The sequence below is a fragment of the Phodopus roborovskii genome, unplaced genomic scaffold (assembly GCF_943737965.1).
Source record: "Phodopus roborovskii unplaced genomic scaffold, PHOROB, whole genome shotgun sequence".
Classification (NCBI taxonomy): Eukaryota; Metazoa; Chordata; class Mammalia; order Rodentia; family Cricetidae; genus Phodopus; species Phodopus roborovskii.
Window position 1 is genome coordinate 21958539 of NW_026126480.1, and position 22334 is coordinate 21980872.

General features: G+C 46.6%; 1 protein-coding gene across 2 annotated transcripts in view; it reads left to right on the forward strand.

The window, feature by feature from the left end:
- Positions 1-385: 385 nt before the first annotated feature.
- Positions 386-22334, forward strand: part of Tead1 (TEA domain transcription factor 1) — a 216949-nt gene continuing 195000 nt past the window's right edge. The window contains exon 1 of one of the 2 annotated variants that reach the window (XM_051192703.1): positions 386-530. The gene's annotated coding sequence lies outside the window, so the exon portion shown is untranslated. Of the gene's footprint in view, positions 531-906; positions 1039-22334 lie in introns of those variants that run through there. The other variant, XM_051192705.1, reaches the window with a different exon arrangement.

Sequence of the window (22334 nt, forward strand, 5' to 3'; positions counted from 1 at the left end):
CGTGGGCACCGAGCCCCGCCCCGCGCTCCCCGCCCCACACACATGACGTCACCGCGGCGGCAGGCCCCGCCCCACCCAGCCCCGGCGGCATGACGTCACCGAGGCCCCACCCCTCCGGAGCGAGTTCGGTCCTGGCGTTCATTTCATTCCTGTCCTCATTCCGCACATTCTTCGCATCGCTCGCGCCGCGCCGCGCCGCCCGAGCCGAGCCGAGCCTCCGCGGCCCCGCCGCCCGCCGCGGGCGCCCCCCAGTACTTCGCACACTCGCTTCCAGCCCGCGGGGAGTCCGCGCGCCGGGGCCCGGGCCCGGGGCGGCCGCGGCGGGGCGCAGGCCATGCGCTGACCCCCTATAGCGCCCAGCGTCGCCCGAGCGCGGGCAGCTGCCCCGGCGCGCCCTGCCTGTCCCGGGAGCCGGCGAGGCCGGCCTGGGGTGGCCCGGCGCGGGAGCACCGCGGGGAGTACCGGCTGGAGCAGCGCAGGGGCGACGGCCCAGCCTCCCGAAGTTTGCCGCGCCCGCTCGGGCGGCCGAGGTAAGTTGCGCGCGGGGCGGACGCGGGGGCGCGGGCTGCCTAGGCGTCACCGCGATCGGCGCTTTGTGTGCGGCTCCCAGGGCTCTCAGAGGGGAGCGGCCGCGCCGCCCTGCAAGTTGGGCCGCAGCCCCGCGCGGCAACAGGCGGCCCCGCTCCGCTGTTATGCGCGCCCCTCTCTCCCGCGCTCCTTGCTCCTTGTCCAGGAAGCGCCGAGTTCTGTGCGATCGCGGGTGGGGAGAGCGTCCGGCGCGCAGCCTACAGCCTGCAGCTCGGCGACTCTCCCTCCCGGCGCCCGGCCCCTTCGGGGTCCGCGCCGACCCGGGCTCCTCCTCCCCGGAGATGAAAGAGGGCTCTCTCGCGGTTGCCGCCTCTCCAGCGCTGCCGCCGCTCCAGTGCACATTCAAGTGGAAAATTTTCAGGAGTCAGCAGAAACATTGTGTCCAAAAAAGACTGAGTCGCAGTTACCACCAAACCCGGGAGCCGACTCTCCCTGGAAAACTTCCCCTCGGTAGGAAATACTGGGGGATTTGTTTGTTTATTGGAGGAGAACGATCCCCAGGAGGGCAGAAAATCTGGGGACACTTTTAGCCTTTGTTCCAGACAGCACCACTTGTTTTCAAAGTCCAGAGGCCGGTTTGAAAGAAAGTTCAACTTCTAGGAGTTTCTTTTTTCTCTTTTATTGTATTTTTTTTTTTAAATTAAAGATACATTCTAAAAAGTCAAAACAATGAGAGGCTCACACTTCTTGCCATGAAAATAAAACCCAGGCCACGGTTTTCCTTTCTTTTTAATCGTCTTTCTTTTTAAAGATTTATTTAAAGTTGAATGGTGTCACCCGTATAAAAATATTTATGAAACAATGAAATACCAGCCACCAGCATTTCTCAGGAGACTTGTTAAGTTCTTAGAAGCTGTCTGTGATTTACAGAAATGCAAATTGATCTCAGTCAGCGCTGGAAACTTACAGACAGATATTCCAGGAATCAGGATCGTAGAAAGGCCGGGTTTTAAAATAGCGCATTTGAAAGGAGCCGAGGTTCTTGGGGCAAAAAGGTCTGTAAATACGATCAGATTTCAAAATAGTGAAAGGAAAATATTTCAATTCCTACAGATACTGCAAAGTAACAGAATTCAATCTCCTTCCCGCCTTTTGGCCTGGATTCATTCTGAAAGTTTAGGTGGTCTGTTGGTTTAGGGTGTGCTAAGTACCTGCAGGTGGCTCCCCGGGTGGACAGATCCTTCCCGTTAGGGAGACGCGATCTATCCGGAGCCAAGGGGTGACTTGTCTGTGCAAGCCTGAGCTCTTGGGTGGGGGTTAATCTGCCTTGAGACTGGGGTTGGAATAGTCCTCAGGCTGCACAGGCTGTGCCAGGGGCTTCTGCCTTTCAGCCTAGTCTGCGCTTTTCTGAGAATAGTAGGATTTTTGGGCCCAGGCACATCTGAATGCTTGTAAGGGTCAGACTTAGGTCCAACTTTGGTAAGAATCTTTCCTCTTAAGAAGGAAACAGTAGAACCAGTTACATACAGCAAGGCTCCGGAAAGACAAATGCGTTTAGTTGAACCTTTGTCAACAGCAGGGTTTTAAATTGCTGATGATTTTAAGAGGGGGAAGGCATATTTTTCTAATCTCCCTATTTCCATAAATGGTCACAAGATATTTTTGTGTAGTATTTCTTTGAATGTGTAATTATGCTGGACTCTCAGGTTTCAGGTTTTCAACAGTTTACAATTCTTTTGTTGGTATAAAAAAAAATGAACTGATAAGCTGTCTCCCTTACTGGATCTTGCTGATGTCCTCAGTAAACCATTTTGTTTTCAGTGTAATGGCAAGTATTGTTTAAACTGTATACTTAGGGAAATATTAGAATACTTTTTATTTATTTTTTAACAAGTTTGAAAAAAAAGCCAGAGAGACACTTTGCCTTTATAAAATAGTTAAAAAAAAAAAAAAAAAAAAAAGGTAGGGGAATCTTTGTGTGAGTTCTTCCTTCCTAGGGTTTTTTGTAAACTCTAGAGAGCACTCTGGGATTATTGGAGATTTTGTACAAGCAAAGGCCAGGATTTATGTATATAGTTAGTGACCTTTAATCTGAAGCAGGCAGACATCCTAGCAGTCTGACCAGGCTGCAGTCACTCTGAATGAGTAACTCTGGCTTGTACTGTGGTACAAAAAGAGTGTGCTTCCTACACAGCACTGTGAAATGGTAAGGGTGGGCTTGCAAGGGTCACCTGTTGGGGAGTCAGCTTCCTGCCCTTCCTGCTTTCTCTGCCCCTATTGCTGCATACAACTGGAATTATATATGTTCATGTACTCTGGGTGCTGGTGTCTTCTAATTAGGGAAGAAGGCAGAAAATGAAGAAAAAAAATTTAGTTAAGTAATGCATAACCAGTTTTGATTTTAACTGGTTCTGCACACAGAAGCAAATGTAAGAAGACATATCTTCATGGGACTATCTGGGGAGAAATATCCATTTAATCACATTACTGGATTTAGACTACATATTGTCTGGGGACAAGTATATAACCGGAGCAGTTGAGAGAATGGAGACCCCAAGTGTGAGACAGGCCATTAGCAGCATTAGGGAGTTGCCTGCTTTGGAAATGGATAGATCCCCTCTGTCCCCAACCCAGGGCCGTTGTACAAGAAGAGCCTGAACATTTGTAGGATTGTTTTCCTCTTTAATTTCATGTCTTATGGGTTAATTGTAATCATAATTATACTGCTTGCAAATGGAAATTGTGGTGGTGTCTTATCACTCCAGAGGTCTATACAGATAACTATGATCTCATGGACTTAAAAATAATGACCATAGCCACACAAAGAAATTAGGGCCCTCTCCTGGAAGCTATCATTTTTGGTGCTTGATTCTATTCTACAGTCAAGGGAGTATGAAAAAGCAGAAAAAAGTGTATGTGTGTTTTTCTGAGTGAGACTTGTGCTGAATCTGTTGAGTGATAAAACTTTGAGTAGTGTCTGATTTTTTATTTTTGTGTTTCTTTTCTTTTTTCTGTCTTTTTTTGTTTGTTTTAATGTATGAGGTTTAAGAAATACTGTCTAAAGCAAGCTTTCTCATCCAACTGCAAGAAAACACTGCTTTTGTTAATCAAGGCAGGTTCAGCTTCTCCTTAAGAGTTCAGTGACTGGAATGGCAGACTGCTTATGTCCTACTTCTAAACTCAGCAAGAAAAATACACTGTTGCTCACCTTCATTGATCAACATAGGCTGTGTTTGGCTGTCTGGACATTGGTGATGGCAGCCACCATGTTTCATTTTACCTTTTCTTAGGTGTAGAGGCTTTAGCTCATCTTATTTTTAAGTTGGAACCCAAGTCATGTAGTATTGATATGCTTTTTTTCATATCCATCAAGGTATAAGATGAAGCAATCAGGTCTGTCCTTAGCGCCATTTCAGGGTTGGGCTTTTTGATAGATTCTAATTTAGACCCTGTTGTGTGGCAGCTACTGTGCATATCTTAACAGGGTGCTCCACCCTTCTGGTTTTCAGGGCGTAGTGTGTGATGCTGGAATATTTGGGTCTCTGTCTTTTTTGTAGGATTTTTGTTTAGTTTTAGCGCTGTGAACCTAGGTGCCGGTCCTTCAAGTTTCTCTTTTAAGGGCTTCCTTAGCACTGTTCCATGTTTGAACTTGAGGCTGAAATGTGAAATGATCTGTCTTTGTAGTGGGTCAGAGTAGATGTATTTTGAAATGTGTATTTTTTTTTGTTTTTTTTTAAACTTGGCCCAAGTGAATGGAAGGTCTTGGTTTTGCAGGGCTGGGATTGGGCCAGTGTTTCTCACAGGGTGGGTTACTCTCAGATCCCAAGTTCCTGTTTTGTCCACTTATGTAGCTGGGTGTCTCAGGGTGGTTTCCTCAGTCTGGGGTTGGGGATAATGGACATACACACATTGGTCTCTCTTCTGATTGGATACTGGGAGTGGTTCTCCAGAGAAGCTGTGTTTTCAGTTTTGTGGCTGCCCAACTGGGGAGGGCTATACACCCACCCACCCCTGTTTCAAGCTGGTATTTGTTATCCTGGTGCTTTCTACTCCCTTTCCATACTCATTCTAGTTTCCAGGGCTCTGTCTGTGATTTCATTCTCTTTTTTTCCTCCTTCTGAAGAGATCCCATGTAGCAGACTTTTGGCTTACTGTGTAGCCAAGGATGATGCTCCTGCTTCTGTTGCTCAAATGCTGGATTATAGGCTGGTTTATACCCTTGCTTGGGATCAAATCCTGGGCCTCATGCATGATAGCAACCCCTGTAACTATTGAGCCACATTGTCAATCCTGCATTACTAACTTTTTTTTTTTTTAAACTGGGAAAGACAGGGTGTTGGAAAATTGAGCTTAGATTTAAATGTGGACTAATTTACCAACGCAGAGGCTAAGCATCCACCTCTGGAGGGGTACGGTCTGGGGTCTTCTAGGATCTGGCAGGCTTAAATGTACATGCAAAAGATGACTGTAGCACTGAGGTCTGGGAATACACACAGTACTGATAGGTAAACCAAAAAACTGTTAATGGTGGGAAATGTTAATTATGTGAGAACATACTGAACTTATATTCTCTGGCATGAACTTTTTAAAAAATACATCAACTGTACTGCCTTAAAAAAAATAGAGGCACAGCTTTCTAATTATCATAATTCAGTTCAGCTTCGCTCTTGGATGGAGTTCAAGTGTAATCTCAATTTAACTTGAAAGGAATTTTTTTTTTTTTTTTTTTTTTTTTTTTTAAATCTAAGAATGTTTAAGAAAATTTGAGAAGTTCATCCAAGAATGTTGTCCCCTTCGGTGCGAGGATGGTGGCGGGCAGATGAAACCAGTATACCCTTTTGTAGTAGTTCTGCTGTGGGTATTGAGGGAGAGAGAGCCTTCTGCCTCCATTTTTACTTTGAATTACCTGGGGGACCTGCATCTTAGGCATTTTTTTTTTTTTTTTTTAATGCCACCTGATGCTACAGCTGCAGGGTTCTCATTGCAAACCAGTGTCTTCTCTCTAATAGGTAGTCAGTTAGATAAATAAACATTTTGTGATCATCCACAAAAAGACAGGGGAATCTCTAGGAAAATAGGAAGATGCATAGAATACTTGTGAATTCATTTGACAAAAGACCCCTGTTGGTCTTCCATGCCAACCCAGCCTTTGTAAGGTGACACCTGTTTGCTTTCACACCATGACTTCCTGATGATTTTGACAACATCCATCCCAATGCCCCATATCCTGCAATTTTTCCATGACCTTACTGTCTTTTTTCAAGGAAAATGAAGTTAATGAAGAAGGGACAGCTTAGATGATGCTACTGATTGCCACTGCCGAAGTGCACAGAGAACCTTCAAAAACCAAATGACTTCATTTGCTCTGGCTCCGAAGAACTGAATTCACTTCCGTGGTAGTGGAATAAAAGGAGCCAAGCGTTTTAAATAGCCATTCCCCGAGGCCCGCCTGGCCCAAGTGTTTTATTTTTTTTGAGAAAAGCTGCATTGTCTGCTCCTGCACTAGCCGTGAGCCTGCCTGCTCACCCTCCCCCCACCAGCCATGTTCCAGTTCTGAAGTTGACATCTGCTTTTCTTGTTCACCTGGTCTGTCCCCACTCATAAGTACATGTGCAGTACACCTGCATTCTGTAGGTAGCCCTGGTGCCTGACACGAAGTGTGTATGGTGTGTGTTTCAGGTCCTCACTGGAGGAAAACACAAAGCTAATAGCACAAAATAAAATGTAAACACCACAGCCGCTGCCTCCGCTGCCGACATGCCTCTGCTGCTGGGCTTCTGTCCCACAACGGTGCTTTCTGGGCAGGCGAGCCTATTGTTGTGGCAGCAACAGGCAGCAGAAGTTGGGGCACCATATGGCCCATGAGGGCCTCAGATAAGCTGTCTAGTGAGTCAGCTTATCAATAGCACTTTGATATGCCTCATTTTCAGATCACCCATCACCCGGCCTGGGGTGTGCTGGGACCTGACTCCCAGACCATTGTGAGCCCATGTTTCCTTTGGAAGGCTCTCTTTCAGTCCTTTCCCTCTGGCTGCCTCCTCATCTCAGAGCCTCTCAGAGACAATGGGGGTTAAAGTCATTTTCCATCAGCTGAAGGGATGGACGCTGGTGCCATCCTAAAGTCCTCAGGTGTTGCCATGGACAGACCAGAAGAGAACAGGCTGTCAGTGCTCATTTCATATTGGTGGAGCCAAGAGTTCCCGTAATTCAGAGTTGGCTTTTGTTTTAAGTACCAAGGAGATAACATTGCTGTTTCTAGTCTGATAAGAGGTTTTTGTTATTATGTCCAGAAAACCTCCTTAATTTTCTTTCACCTCATCACAAAGTGCAAAAATGATTGAGGTGTAATGTCTGAAAGGGCTGGCAGTGATTTGGAGACAGGAAGTGGCTGCTTTTCATACCCAGGAATTGTTAAGAAATACTTCTGGAACATCACTCAGGTGTCTAGCAAACCTGAATCCAAGTCACAATCTTCCCGATTGGTGAGTGGCTAGTGCTGCAGGGTTCTGTGCACACGGTAGATGGTTTAGGAAGCTCGGCCATGCACACAAGGTGGCACACAAAACACCACCACTGGTTTATCAGCAGATGTTTTTGCCTTAGTTACATATGCCTGGGAAGCCAGGGTGGACACCTTCCCCATCACCTCCCACATGTATGTGCATACCCATCCTTCAGGACCCTCACCCATTTTCACATTTTGACATTTGGATTAGTAACTGAGGGTATGAAGACCCATTTAGTGGCTGATTCACGGTGCTTCTTTCTGCTTCATACCCAGGTCAGCCTCTACTCCTTCATATACCATGAGCACTAGCCATAAAGACTCAAGGATTGGGTTCCTTAGTGCTCTATGATTCTAAAAGGCTTCTGAAGATAGCTGCTCATGGGAGGGGACTGTATTCTATTTGTTTCTCTTTTAATCCTCTGATGGGGTAAGTGGTTTCTCAGTTATCTGTTAGGTTGTGTGTGCTTGCAAGTTTAGAGGAATCTTCCTGGAATTAAAAAAACAATGTGTACAAAGTCCTACTTTTAAAAAAATTATTTATTATTATTGATTGTGTGTGTGCCATCTTACTGCCCACCTTTTTGTACAGAAGAAGCAATAAAATAGTCTAGACCATGTTCTCTGTGTCGCCATCACCAACTCCCTGGAGGGTACCGTAAGTTGTTTGCAGATATGCAGATTTATGCTCTGGCTGCTGAGGTTCTGCTGTTTGAGCAGGGAAGACTCTAGATCCCCTCTGTGCTTTGGAGCAGTGAGGGGTCAGGAGGGTGAGAGCCCCAAAGCTGCGCTGAATCAAACTCTCAGCAATCATGGTGCTCAGCTTCCTGTCCTCATGCCTCCTCCTCATTCCTCATCTTTATAAAGCTGCTGCTTGCAACTGTGCCTTTAGACAGTAACACTGACTTAGCTATCAGGAAAAGGCAGCCAGTGTGCAGTCTCCAGGCCTGTCCAAGACAGACATGCACAGAGAAGTAGTGACAAGCCAGTGGGGAAGGTACGTGTATCGAATTTTTAACTCCTGAATTCTAACAGGTAAATCTTTATTCTTTTCACTTTTGTGGTGCTAAGCATCACATTCTCTCTGTTTCTCTCTCTCCCTCTCCCTCTCCCTCTCCCTCTCTCTCTCTCTCTCTCTCTCTCTCTCTCTCTCACTCACACACATACTCTCTCACTCTCTCTCTCACTTTCTCTCACATATTTCTACTAAGTTACATCAGGCTTGCCTGGAATTCATGATGTAACCTGAGGATGACTTTGAACTGATTGCCCTGTTTCCATTTCCTGAGTACTTGATTAATGGGCATGTATCACCATGGCTGGTTTATGTGGTGCTGGCAACGGAACCCTGGACTTCCCATAGATAGGTAAGCCCTTCAGCAATGGAACCTTACATCTCCAGCTGGCTCTTGAGAGTTTTGGTTCTGGGGTGTGTAGAAGTGGGAGAATTGTGGCAGGGCATGAGGCAGTCCCGATCTTATATGTGATACAGATACTCTTCAGAACCTGTAGACTGTGTGCAGTCAGTGTGAGATGTCGCAAAGTCAGTATAAGCACACCTAAGAATGTCACATCACTAGGGATGAGATTGTGTGGAAAAGTGTGAACTTTGGTCATTCTGGCCGTCTTGGCTACTATGACCTTGAGCAGATTATTTTTTGTTCTGGGCTTTGGTATCTTCATTTTAGAAGTGCTCTCCCCTTTCTTATCCCCTCCTTTTTGGACAGGGTTTCTCTGTGTAGCTCTGTAGACCTCACATAGATCCACCTGCCTCTGCCTCCCAAGTGCTAGGATTAAAGATGTTGTATCACCACAGCTGCCACCACTACCACCACCACTGACACTGAGTCTTTTTATATAGCCCAGTTGGGCCTGGAATGCTTAGGGTTACAAGCCAGTACCACCATGCCTGTCTGCCTACCAATCTGTAAATCTGGAGAGAAAACCCATTGTACACTAGAGTGTTGGCCTGGCAGGCTAGGCTTGTTAGGGACTGCCTGGAGGTTAGCCTGCAAGGTAGCTTTGGAGCATAGCAAAGGCTGAAGTGGTATCTCAGAAAACCGGGATCTGTCTCATCCAGGCAAGGCTGAAGCAGCCCTGCAGTCTCTACTACCTTCCTTGATTGGAGGCATGCCCCCCTGTGCAGTGAGTGGAGGAATCCATCAGTAAATACAGAATAGTTGAAGTTTCCTTTGCCAAGTGGTAATACAGAACTAAATGGAAATTCTTCAGAAAATAGGCAATTTATATTTGTTTAAAAGAAAAGCCTTTTGGAGGCTTCCACCCTGATTCTGAGCATGGCAGCTACAAGTTCTTTGCTTCTGATTGTGGGAAGGGGCCTTTTTCCTAGGGAGACTGGACTAAGGGCTCAGCCCTACCTGGAACCCTGGGGGTTCTGAGAGCCCCTAGCTTTGGGAGGCAGAGAGCAACATGGCTCATGCCTAACATTATCGTTGTCCTCTTTGTAATTTTAGTCTTTCAGACAGGGTTTTACTAATGCAGCTGTGGCTGACCTATAACTCACTGTGTAGACCAGGCTAGCCTCAAAGTCACAAACCGCTGCCCCATGCCTGGCCCTCTTGAGATTGCGCAAGGCAGGCTGCCTTCAGTTTCCTCAACTGGAAAATGGGCTGAGGCATTGGAGTGGTGGTTCCACCCTTTGGAGTGGCTGCTCTTAGCTCGATAGCCGTGTGCTACCAAAGACCACAGACTGCCTGTTGGTCCCTGTTCCAGTAAGCTTCCTTTTCTGGGCATCAGGTACTTTTCACATGATAACTCTGGTGCCTTGGGGGCAGGGACAGATTTTTTTCTCTCTCTCTTTATTTGCTATTTGCATATTTAAGACTTGGACAGACATTTGTTAGCCAAGTGATGAATGTCTAATCCCAGGTATCCTGGATAAGTGAGCTGACTTGACTCCTTGGAAGCCACAAAGCTGAATTGCCTGTTGAGTTTTTTTTTTTTTTTTTCCTTCTTTTGAATTCTTTCACAATTTCGTGTGGGTAGTTTTTTTGAAGTCAGCTGCTTGTAACTGGTCCTGCTCTGCTCAGATTCTCAGTATAGTTCAGGGTGTGTCACTGACCCTGAGTTTTTAGGCCACTCTGGCTGAACAGTCTGAGCTTGCTCTGTGGGAGCTGAGCCAGGGACCACCTGCATTTTATCGGCTCCCTTTCCTTATCTCCTAGGAAGCCATGCGTGCAAGGGTGTGCTACTCAGTCAGGTTTCCCAGCCTGAAAAAGTTAAAACTAAAAATGTTGCAGGGAGGAGAGTGGTAGTGCTGGAGCGAAGCTTTTGGAGGCGGGTAGACTGGCAGCCAGCAAAATTTCAAAACTTGACACAGCCCCAGCCCCAGCCCCAGCCCCAGTGGCTTTCCAGAAAGCTAGTATGTGTATACTTTCAGAGGTTAAGTTTTACAATGTGTGAGCTGTGTCTTCAAAGTAATAGATCCAGGATCTGGTCACTGCACTGACTGGCGTCTGTTGTACCCCCTGCCATGTCTCATAAATTTTGTGGTGGTTCAAGTGATTAATATTTAGACCTAATGAAAGGCTCTTATATCAGTTTGCTGGGTCTAGTGAGGGGACAGGAAGAACCAGAGAGAGGTCCCTTAAAGGGACCCACAGGGGTATTTGAAATGGAGCTTGTTGGGTTGAGCCCTGTGCCAGCCTGTACAAGGACCTGGGTTCATCCTAGCATAATTTGCTCTGCTAGTCAGAAGCAGGCAAGTCTCTGTGAGTTCAAGGCCAGCCTGAGCTATATAATGAGACTACAAACAAATATGGGAAATCTTTCACCTAGTAAATGCTAGTAATGTTACTGGCTCCTGATGAGACAAATGTTCTGTGTAGTTACTGATTAAATTTATTTATACATTTATTTTTTTGAGGCAGGGTCTTTGTAGCCTAGGTTAGCATCAAAATTACTCACTGTTTAGCTAAGGATAAACTTGAGCTTCTGAACCTCCTGTTTCCACCTTGGATCTTGAGAGCTAACCCAGGGAATTGTGCCTGCTAGGCAAGCACTCTACCAGCTGCTCTTAAACTTGAAAGCATCTAATGAAATGAAATCATGAAGGATCAAGTAGATGAAGTCACCTCTAGAAGGCACACGGGGCTGCTTGCCCATCATGTTCAGTATGTAAGTTGATGTCAGGTGGGGAGGGAGGAGCCCAAGTCACTTTAATTGACAGCCTCTGCCCCTCCCCCCTTTTTCTTGTTTTCCAGACAGGGTTTCTCTGGGCTTTGGAGCCTGCCCTGGAACTCTGTGTAGACCAGGTTGGCCTGGAACTCACAGAGATCCACCTGCCTCTGCCTCCCAAGCTCTGGGATTAAAGACGTGTGCCACCACTGCCTGCTTTTCTTAAGGTTCACGGGGCCTTTCCTGTTCCAATGTCCTCTAGTCAAACCGATTGTCTTCCTCAGTACTGTGGCCACTGTTGAGTTTCTGACACGGCTGCTCAGGTGGCTTGCCTCTTTTACTCCTAGGATGTCCCAGGTCATGCTGGGTGGTCCGTGGTGTTGCATACAGAGAAAAACCCTTTATCATGTCCCAGTTCATAGCATGTGGTGTGTGGCATTTCTAATAGGAGTTTGGCCAACTCCCTATTATTGATCAGAAAGGAGAGTGTGTGGATAGGAGGCCTTTGGTGTTTAGCTTTGTGGTCTGTGGAGAAGGGAGCAGGGGTTGCTAGGCTTCCACTACCTCCCTCTCTTCTTGGGAAGACTGTTGGTGTCCCACACACATGGGTGGGAAAATGGGCTGGAGTCTTACAAATGTTTGGTAGAAAGCTTTGTCCCAAACCAAAAGTTAGTATGAATCACTCAGTCCTAGTGGGTTTTTTTTTTTTTGTTTGTTTATTTTTTAGATAGGGTCTCCCTGTGTACTTTGACTGTCCCAGACCTCTTTACTTGGACCAGGATGGCCTCTGAACTCAGAGAGATTTTCCCTGCCTCTGCTTTCCCAGTACCGAGGGACAGACGTGCCAGGCAGACAGCGCTTATGTGAGAAGTTTTATTAGAAAGGGAGGTGGGGGGAGGAAAGAGGTAAAGACACACAGAGATAAGACAAGAGAAGGGGGCGGGGCGGGGAGACAGCAAAGGTCCTGTGTGCTTTCCTGAGGAACAGTGGGAGAAAAAGCCAAATGGGTGGGAGTGTGTGTGTGGGGTGAGGATGTGGGGTGGGGTGGTGGTGGTGTCTTTCTTTTAAAGAGCCAGGCTATATAACCTGCCATTCTACGGTTGTTTAGAGGCGGACCAGGTTTGCCTGGATTACAGCACTGGAGCCTCTGGACTTGGTCTTTGAGCCCCAGGAACGTGTCTTAATTGAGGCCGTTGACAGAGAGGGGCATTGAAGATACTCGAGATTGGGGCTTTGCCCCTGTTGGCTGGGGAACGTCTCCTATTGTTTCTCCTGTGGCCTTGCCATATGCTGGGGACAGGACTCAAGACCCCACACGGGCCATGGAGTCCTGCCTTCAGCCAACCACGGGACTTTAGATCTAAGGTGATGTTGGGATACCTACCCCTGGAGCTGCTTGGGTGTGAGCGACCCCCCACCCCCCAGTCCACACTTCGGCCTCTAAAGCCAGTTCACCCCCTTGACCTTTTTAGTTGTGATAATTCCTGGGCTTCCCAGCAGGACTTTGGGTAGGTAGGGGGGGTAGGTTCTTTTTAAAGCAGCCAGTTCTTAAATGCCAGTCATTTAAATGTAAAAGCTCTATTTGTATTTGAGGCCCACAAAGATGCTCAGAGAGGTTTAGTGAGCGTCCAAAGGTCACATAGCCAAGTTCTCAGCTATGCAGGCTAACAAAGGATTTAGGATTACCTCACCTGTCAGGTTTTATTGTGGAATTTGAATGAGTTAAGATAGGGTGATGTGGAAACAAAGAGGCTTCTCTGTTAATGATTTTGCCTTGGAAAGGGGGTGGTGAACAGTACTTTACCTTGAGTATAACTGTCCCTGAGATCTTAAAAAGCAGTCGGGTGTGGTTGGGGGAGCTTTCTTTTTATCTGGCAGGAAAGAGCAAAGGTCAGCTCTACCTTTTGGACTGTGAGGACCTGAGACTGGCTATTGGAAGTGAGAGCTTGGGGTCTGCCCGCCGCCTGTGGTTTGTGGGGGAGGAGCGAGTGTGACTGGGAAGCTGGGGACTTCTCTGCCCTGCTGCTCTCTCTGGACCAACCGGCAGTCTGGATAAGTTAGCCCTCGAAGCTCCCTGAAGGCTTCTTTATGCAAATAGATCCTGCTAGGATAGCACCCCTCCCCCCAGTTGACCTTGATTTCATTCCTCGGTGGATTCCACTGCCCACTTTCCCACCAGGTCATCATCTGCTTCTCAGTGGCTGAAGTTTGAGTTGGGGTTGGGAATAGGGTGATACTTGTCTTTGACACCTTGGTTGCTTTGGGAGAGAGAAGGGTTTGCAACTGTTTTCCTCTTCTCTCCCTAGGTGGTGGTTGGGGTCCCTACTTGCTAGTTGTAGTGTAGGTTCTAGTCTTTCCCTTCATTACAGCACCACCCCCTCCCCAATCCCTTTTTAGATGCTTCAGTTTTGGAGCTTTGGTGAGACCCTCAATCAGCCTGGTTCACTATTGTGCTTGGTGCAAATTAAGCTACCAGAGTAGCTTTGCCGTCAGATCTAGTAACTGCATGACCCCACCCAGGCACAGTTTCATCTCCTGAAAAGGGGCGAAGGGAATAGTGCCTGTGGGTATGAGGCCCATGGGGACACAGCCAGCCCCCAGGAAGCTTCCCTCTGTGCTTCTCCAACCTTGCTGCTCTCCACCCCAGGTCTCATTCCGGCTGGATGGAACCTTTCTCGTTTGTCTCCTTTGGGGAAGGAGTTAACTTTCAGGCTTCCCAGCTCTCCTTTTTGCTTGGCTTCCTGCTCTTACTACACACCCTTCACCCTTTCTCCTGCCTTTTCTTTCCCCCCTTTTAGATAATTATGTTTTTGTTAGCCTAGGCTACCCTCAAGCTTTCATCCTTCTGCCTCTGTTTCCTGAGCTCTGGGTTTGCAGATTGCCAGGTCTGGCTTTTCTCCAACTTCAGTGGTTTCTCTTCTGCACGAATGCATGTACATTTACACACACACACACACACACACACACACACACACACACACGGAGAGAGCCAGCACACACACATGGGAGGGGGGAGAGGCAGAGACACACACAGACATTCACGGGGACACACCCATGAGACAGATACACACACCACACAATCTTTCTTCTCACCAAAAATGGCCATGGAGACATCTTCCCTCCTACTCTGTTGGAGCCCTTGGCTTATAGATCACAGCACTCAAATTGTTTTTGCAAAAACAACTAACTCATCGTGATTTTCTTCAACCACTGTACTGGAGTGTTTGGCTTCTCTTGTCAGACTATAATGTTTGACCTTGGCAACTTCATTGATCCTGAGGAATGCTGTTTCTTACCTGTGGTATGGACGTAGTTGTGGGCAGGATTCTGGGTTATTTCAAGGATTGGCATGGTGCCTCTTAAACAGTGTGATTGTCATTAGGACTGTGGTCACTGTCGCCCTGCGGCTATGTTCTGTCCATCCCCTCCACTGTCAGACTTTCCTGTTTCATTCTGTTTTAGATTTTTAGACTTTATGTCATGAGAAAGTGCAGCCTAGCAGAGGGCCAGGAACCCACGACGAGCCATTTCCACCCAGCAGCAGCCTTTTCTTGGCCCCTCTCCTCCAACCCTGTCCTGAAGCACTTCTGAATATCATACTGGTTCATCTCTGAAGTCTCAGTGTGTGTTTATACAGTGATTGCTTTTAAAGGACACTGGCTGTGGGATGAGTGGGGATGGAGAGATGTCTGGGAACTTAAGAGTGCTTGCTTGTGCTCTAAGCAGAGGACTGGAATTCTGTTCCCAGTACCCATGTAATTCTAGTTCTAGGGGATCCTATACCCTCTTCTGGCCTCTGTAGGCATCTGCACTCCAGTCCCAGTACCCATGTAATTCTAGTTCTAGGGGATCCTATACCCTCTTCTGGCCTCTGCAGGCATCTGCACTCAGTTACATATACCCCTCCCATAACAGACATAGACACACACACACACACACACACACACACACACACACACACACACACACTTACTTGCACATGCACCTGCACACACATACACACCTAAACATTTAAAAGACAACTTAAACCCCGCCAATCATATCACAATCCTGCTGGTACCTTAATGATTGCTTAGCATCACTACTCAGAGCTCCTTGATTGCTTCATAAATGTTTTTCTCTAGTTCAATTGTTCAAATCAGGGTCCAAGCAAGACTCTTTCTTAAAACTCTATAGGTTGGGGAGATGACTGGGTGGGTAAAGTGCTTGCCACACAAGCACCAGGACCTGAGTTTTGTTCTTTAGAAGCCATATACCTCTGTAAGAGGCAGCGCAAGTGTCTATAAACCCAGTCTTCCCACAGTGATGTGTGAGGTGAGAGAGCTAGCTCAGAGCACACACCAGTGAGCAAGGCTCCTGCTTCAAATAAGGGAGAAGGTAAGGATCTTCCAACCCTTGAACCCCATCCATGACGTGTGTGTGCCTGCACTTACACATAAACTCTCTGTGTGTGTATGAGAGAGGGGGGAGGGAGAGAGGGAGGGAGAGAGGGAGGGAGGGAGAGAGAGAGAGACTGCTCCCCAGCATTTTTCTCATTGTTGGTTCCATCCGGATTTTGCAGCTGAACACAGAGAGCAGTTTATCATGCTCTCTGCTCCCAGCTGTATTTCAGCAACTAAGAGTTTAGACCTAGAAGCTCATGAACCTCCAGTTTGATCTGTTTCCTGTTGGTTTAATCTTTTAAAAAATGTGTCTGAGCTGGGTGTTGGAGGCAGAGGCAAGGGGATCTCTGTGAGTTTGAGACCAGCCTGGTCTACAAGAGCTAGTTCCAGGACAGCCTCTAAAACCTCAGAGAAAGAAACCCTGTCTCGAAGTGAAACAAACAAACAAACAAACAAAAGTGTGTGTATGCTCGTGTGTGGGTATGTGTACGTGAGTGTGAGTTCCAGAGGAGGCCGGAGGCATGGGTCTTTTGGAGCTGGAGCTGAGATGTCCATTGTGAGATATGCCTCCAGCCCCCAGTTATTTAATTTTGTATTTGACCTACACAGAATGTCTGCCCTGTCTCCCAAAGAGAACATGGTTATGCTTGCTGCCTCTCTCTGGTATTTGATGAGAACTTTACAGATGGATACTTCATATCCCATATTTCAGTTACTTTTCCTTTGTTAGATAGAATACTATTACAAAGATACTTTCACCAGTTGTTTAACTTTGCCTTCAAGTTTCTTAAAAGGAAGGCAGTGTCACAACCAACTCCATGCCTTCCCTAGGCAAGTGTCTACCCATCTGCTATACCCCGCCATTTTTTTGGTTGTTTTGTGATTTTTGTAGTCATAGATTTTAGGTTTTCAGATGTGTTTGAATCCATTCTAGTTCCTCATTCATGCTCATTGTTGGTCAGCAGTGGTGGCTTTCAGTGTCTCCTGTGTATTTTTGCTGGGACCCTATGCTTCCTCTATGCTTAGTCTCTTGTGCACTCTCAGGCTTCCTACAAGTGTCTCTGTAGTTTATAGCCCTTCCGTGGGAAATATTTTGATGGCACATTTTGTTTTGCTGATATACCCTGCTGCAGCTTGGAAGTGTGTATTCCCTTGCCTGGCCACTTGGGTCTCACTTGGCACTTCTACCTTGTGTTTTTCCTGAAGAAAATCTCTGGTCAGGTACAGTGGCATGTGCCTATAATCCCAGTGGAGGATGGCCATGAGACCTGCCTGAGTATATAATGAGACCCCCCACAATCCCACCAAACACTCCCCAAATTGAAGACTAACCTGTGCTTTGATGGTAGTTCATGGTTTGACTTCAAAGCTCATGTTGCCTTCCCCATGTGTCCCTATTAGGTGTGTCACCTCCTATCTACCTAAGCACAGGGGGCATGCTCACTCCATGGTGACTACATGCTGCAGGCTTTATTTAAAGGTGTTACTGGGGCCATTCGCATGCTTGTGTTCAGTAAATGCTAGATTAAGTGTCGTAAGTCCTCTGTTCAAAGTATTGAAAATAGAATATATTTAGTGTTTCAGTCATTTAAGGAATTTATCACTGATTTATTATTTTTATAGGTTAAAAAAAAAAAAGTTGACTTTGTAGTTCCTGGCAGATTTCTGTGTTGAACAGCTATTGCTTTACCATGGTGGGAATGCATGCTCTATATGTCAAAGATGAGTGTTTTTTCATCCAACAAGTCTGCTACAAAATTTATTTTTAGTTATCCCTGCCTCTGCCTTTTGGAAATTCATGCCCATGTTGGTACATCAGTTAGGCAGGAAAAAAAGAGGTTGTGGCGGGGAGAAGGCTCGTTTTTTAAAATACCAGCCGTACTTAGAAGTTAAGTTGGCGTTCAGGCTTTCTGCTTTAGCGGATACTTTTCTCTCATTTTGTTGGCAAAACAAAGCCATGTGCAGTGCAGCCTAGAAACAGCCTGAGTGAGGAATTCCAAATGACTGTTGTCCTGACTCTCCTGAGCTGACCTCCTGGCTTGGGAAATCATGATACACAGTTATTGTTCCCCACCCCACCCCTCTATGCTGGGAGTGCAGTATTGGTTTGTCTCCACTCTCTCTGCTCCATTTGTACCCAGAAAAGGCTGCAGAATTAACTCAAAAGGCAAGCCTCTGAGTCTGGAGGCAAACAGGGTTTCACAAAGGGAATTTTCTTCACTGCCTTGTGGCTCCCCAGCACACTGGAAGCTCCAGGAGGCAGTGTTAAAGCTGTCAGAGAGGACTCTGGGTGGAGCCACTGACTTCACAGGAAATCTGATGGAAATCTGCTGGCTGCTGGCTAGCCCCTGCGCTTTGCCCCCCCCCCCCAGTCACCTGTTCCCCACACTGCCCCCATCCCAGCCTGTGTTCCTGTTTTCCTTTCCTCTCTGCCCCTCTCTCCCTCTGTGCCACCCAGCTTGTGTTTAAATCTGTACTCGTCTATGAAAACCACTCTTGAAACTTGCCCTGTGCCTCTTGTACTGTGTTTAAGAGGGGACTCCGGGATCCATGGAGCTGAGGATTTTCCCCCAGTGGACTTCTCTGTGATGAATAAACTCAAGGAGATCTTTATGGAGCATCCAGAAGCACAAGGTCCCAGTAATTGTAACTAACAGCTTTTCAATTTATTCTTTGACAGTTTCGTAGATTAATAATGCATTTTGATCATATGCACCCTCTGAAACCCACTTAAAACCCTTCATATCCATGGAACCCCTTCTTCCTAACAAGCCCCTCCCTACTTTGTGTTTTTTTTTTGTTTTGTTTTTTTGTTTTTGTTTTTTTTTGTTTTTTTTTTTTTTGTTTTTTTTTTGAGACAGGGTTTCTCTGTGGCTTTGGAGGCTGTCCTGGAACTAGATCTTGTAGACCAGGCTGGTGTCGAACTCAGAGATTCCTCCTGCCTCTGCCTCTTGAGTGCTGGGATGAAAGGCATGTGCCACCACCGTCTGGCATTCTTTCTTTCTTTATTTCTTTTGACCCACCGAGTTTAATTAGGGTTACTTGCATGAGTACAGTAGGTGGGGTGTTGTTCTTGAGCAGATTATTGCTCAGAAATTCTGGGCAATATGTTTGCTTGTATATATGTGTGTGTGTGTGTGTGTGTGTGTGTGTGTGTGCGCGCGCATGAGTGTACATGTGTATCTCCCTGTGTGCACATATGTGCCTGTGTCTGTGGGCAGAAGGGAAAGTGAAGTCTGGTCAGCGTGAGTGGGAATAAAACTGCAGTCTTCTGCATGCACAGTGGACGCTGTTAGCCACTGCTCGTTGGTCAGCTACTCTCCAGGTCTTTCCCTCTCTCTCTTTCTCACTCTCTCACCCACCATGTGCTTCTGCACATCTTGGCTGTATGGAGTCTCAACCCCACATGGGCCTGAATTAAAATATTGCTGTGCTAAATCTATTTTTACTCCTAGGGGAATGATATCTGAAAATAGCCCTATCCCACCTGTTAGGCACTTTGGGGAAGTTGGGCTGTTGTCAAGGCACACCCTGTGGATTAAGCTCTGATCACCGTTTGCCATGTGATGTCCTTCACTTTCCCTGTCTGCCTATGGAATGGTAATCTGGTGTCCTGTTTATTCTGCTCTGAATAGTTATTTGTACTATAAGAATGGAGTGTGCCTTCAGGTTGGTTTTGAAGTTCCCCAGTCTTAGGGTCAGAAACATACTAAAGGCAGAGTCTTATCCGTGAATCATGGGATGAGTCAGTTCCTGAAACCACTACAAGCCTCATAGTTCTTGGCTACAAGTAAAAGCAGGAAATCCAGGCTTCAACGACTTCCTTTCCCAGTCCCAGTCCCGGCTGCAGCGGTGGGGAGGTTCCGCTGCCTGCATGGGTGTCTCAGGAACAAAGGCTCTCAAGTCAATTTGCTGAAACTGTTTATAATTTGTGGTCTCACTCTGAATCTCGGCTGTATTGGCACTCCTTGATTTGCTGTAGAGCCCGGCACAGCCCAGTCCAAAAGGCACAGGCTGAATCCCCAGAGTTGCTGCTGCACACTCTAGACACTTGGTGCCAGGGAATCCTCAAACCTGAGGGCTTGGGAGCAGGGTTCTTTTGTTTATTTCCCTTGTGAGGGAGAGAGAAACTGACTGATGGACACAGAGAAACACAGACACAGGAGAGGAGAGGGAAAGAGGCAGATCAACACTCTCCATACACACTTGTGTGCCCGCGAAGACAGAGACACAGCCCCCCCCTCCCCAGCTCACTGGGAAGGGGGATGGGGAGGGGGAGGGAATCAGAGTTGGATAGGCCAAGGGCCTTTTTGCCTAAGCTCTGGCCTGTGTCCTGCTTTTTTTCTGTAGTCGACTTCCTAATGCAGAGTTCTTTGTGCGTTTCCTTTTTCAGTGTTCCAGCCAGTCTCCCATTTGTTTCTTTCTAAACCAAACTGTTTTGTGAGCTATCTTGAAGGAGTTAGAGAGAAATGTGAAGCGGTTGTCTTTGGGCACCTTGGCTCTGCTGCTACGACTTGCATTTTTCCCCCCTTTCTCTGCAGCTTTCTCTCTGCACAGTCAGAGCCAGGGTCTGTGCCAGGCAGGGACTGTTGCTTTGTGTGTTAGTGTGCTAGGACTTTAGTGTGTTAGGACTTTTCTCAAACTTCAGAAAACCTGTGAATGGTGGCGAGCTTGCCTTTTTATCTTTTTTTCCTCTGATAATTGGTGTTGGTTGCAGATTTTGATTAAAAAAAGGGGGGGTCTGAAGGAGACCCCTGTCTCTAAAGGTTTTTATGGAGTAGTCTGTCCTTGGAAATTCTGATTGGATTCTAAAATTAGAGTGGGTCAGCAGGCCAGTAAAAGCCATGGAGAAAGGAAAAAAGCCCGAGAGGCTGCACAAACGGCTCTGGACTGTCTTTAAGTGGGGACTGTTTCCAGCTCATCCCCAGCAGTCATTCTGAAATGCCAGATGCTCTTTCAGTCCCTAGAAAGAATAAAATCAGCAAATGCAAAAGTTTGCCTGGATTTTTATTTAATTGTATCTTTGGGACCAGAACCCAGGTTTAGCAGTTTAGCATGCAGCCTGGCAGAGGGCCGCTTTATGTCTATTTGTCACTTGTATTCGGGGTATGTAGGTACTTTTTTGTCCAGATTGAAAGATTGTGATGGGCTTTGAAAAGATGAACTTATTTGATCTTAGAGGTTCCAGATACCAGTCTGGCATGTGACTCCCACTCCTCATCCCCTTTCATGTGGATACCGCTATGAAAATCTAGCTGACAGCTGATTTTCAGGGCTTTCTCCTGAGGTTCTTGTACTGAGATCCAATCTTTGTTGTTGTTAGTATTGTCTTGCACGGAGCAGAAAAAGCCCCTTTTTAATGTAGATTCAAGGCTGGTGTTAGAGACCAAATCTGTATTGCTTACTGTCTGTGCACCTAGTTTTTCAGTGGGCCAGGAATTGATTCATTAATTAAAATCAATTTAAATGGATTTGTAAGCCTCCTGTAACAGATTATCTTATTAGCCACCTCACAGAGCAGCCCTTGATCTGTGAGGAATGTGTTTGTTTCTTTAGGTGCAGTAGATGCAGAAGGTGGACTCTATGAACACTCCAGTGGTGTTTGTCAGGACAGGGCCCCAACCTATAACCGTCTCTCCAAACATCTTCCTATTGCAGGAAATTATTCCTGAGATTGTTCTGGAGTGTTCCAGCTTTGTGTGTCTTGTACGTGTTGTGTATATTGTGGGTTTTTTTTTTGGTGTTTGTTACATGTTTTCCCTTGTGTTTATGTGTATCATCTGTTATGTTTTACGTGTCATGTGTGCTGTGTGTTTGTCATGCATTTATATGTGATGTTTGTGCATCATGTTTGTTGGCACTCTGTGTGTGTGTGTGTGTGTGTGTGTGTGTGTGTGTGTCTGTGTGTGTGTGTGTGTGTGTCTGTGTGTGTCTGTGTCTCCCCAAAGGCTTCTAGGGCCTTTGGATGTATTAGCCTTGATTATGCTTCTCTCCAGGCAAGATTCTTTTTGAAAACCTTCATCTAAAGAGACAAAGAGGAATCAGAGATGGATTTCCTATTCGATAAGAAATGGTCCCTCACCAACATGCAAGCTACAAAGGTGTCTGCCAGTCTTTTGAGGATTTGTTGGTAAAATTCTGCTTCTTGGACAAATGATAAAATGGCAGGATCGATGCCCTTGTAAAAACATCGTCTTACAGCAGGGTCGGGGTACTTTTGGCTGCTGTCATTCATGCTTCTGTTTTTTGCAACCACACCTGACAGGTAAATGTTTTCAGTAGAAGACCAACTCTCCTACCTTTCCTCTGATGTTAGGATCAAAGAGGCTACCTGACCCAGGCTGGACTAACTCTGCTCCTGAGGTTTAAGGTAGTGTTCTAGTCTTTGATGCTCACACAGTAGCTCAGGCAGACACTCTCCAGGCAGATGCTACCTGGGGAGTAGGTGTCTGGCACGTGTGTTCAGAGAAGCTTTACAGTGATGCTGTATCCTTTCCCTACGCCTTAGGTAAGGAAGTATGTCCGGTGGAGTGCTTTAGAAAGGCAGCTTCGTTAGACAGTTGCTCTGAAGCAGCTCCATCATGCTTTGTTCTTCACTTGATCTCAGTGGCAGCAATGAAGTCCCCCAGTCATTTTCATAACAACAAAAGGGGATTCAAACCTGCACTGAAGTCCGTTGCCAGCCTCTTGCCTTCCCTTTCTTCTGCTTGCCCACCCTGGGGGTTAACACTGTGCAGAGTGTGGCTCCAGAGTATGTGGCAGGTGAGGGATTCTCCCAGCTG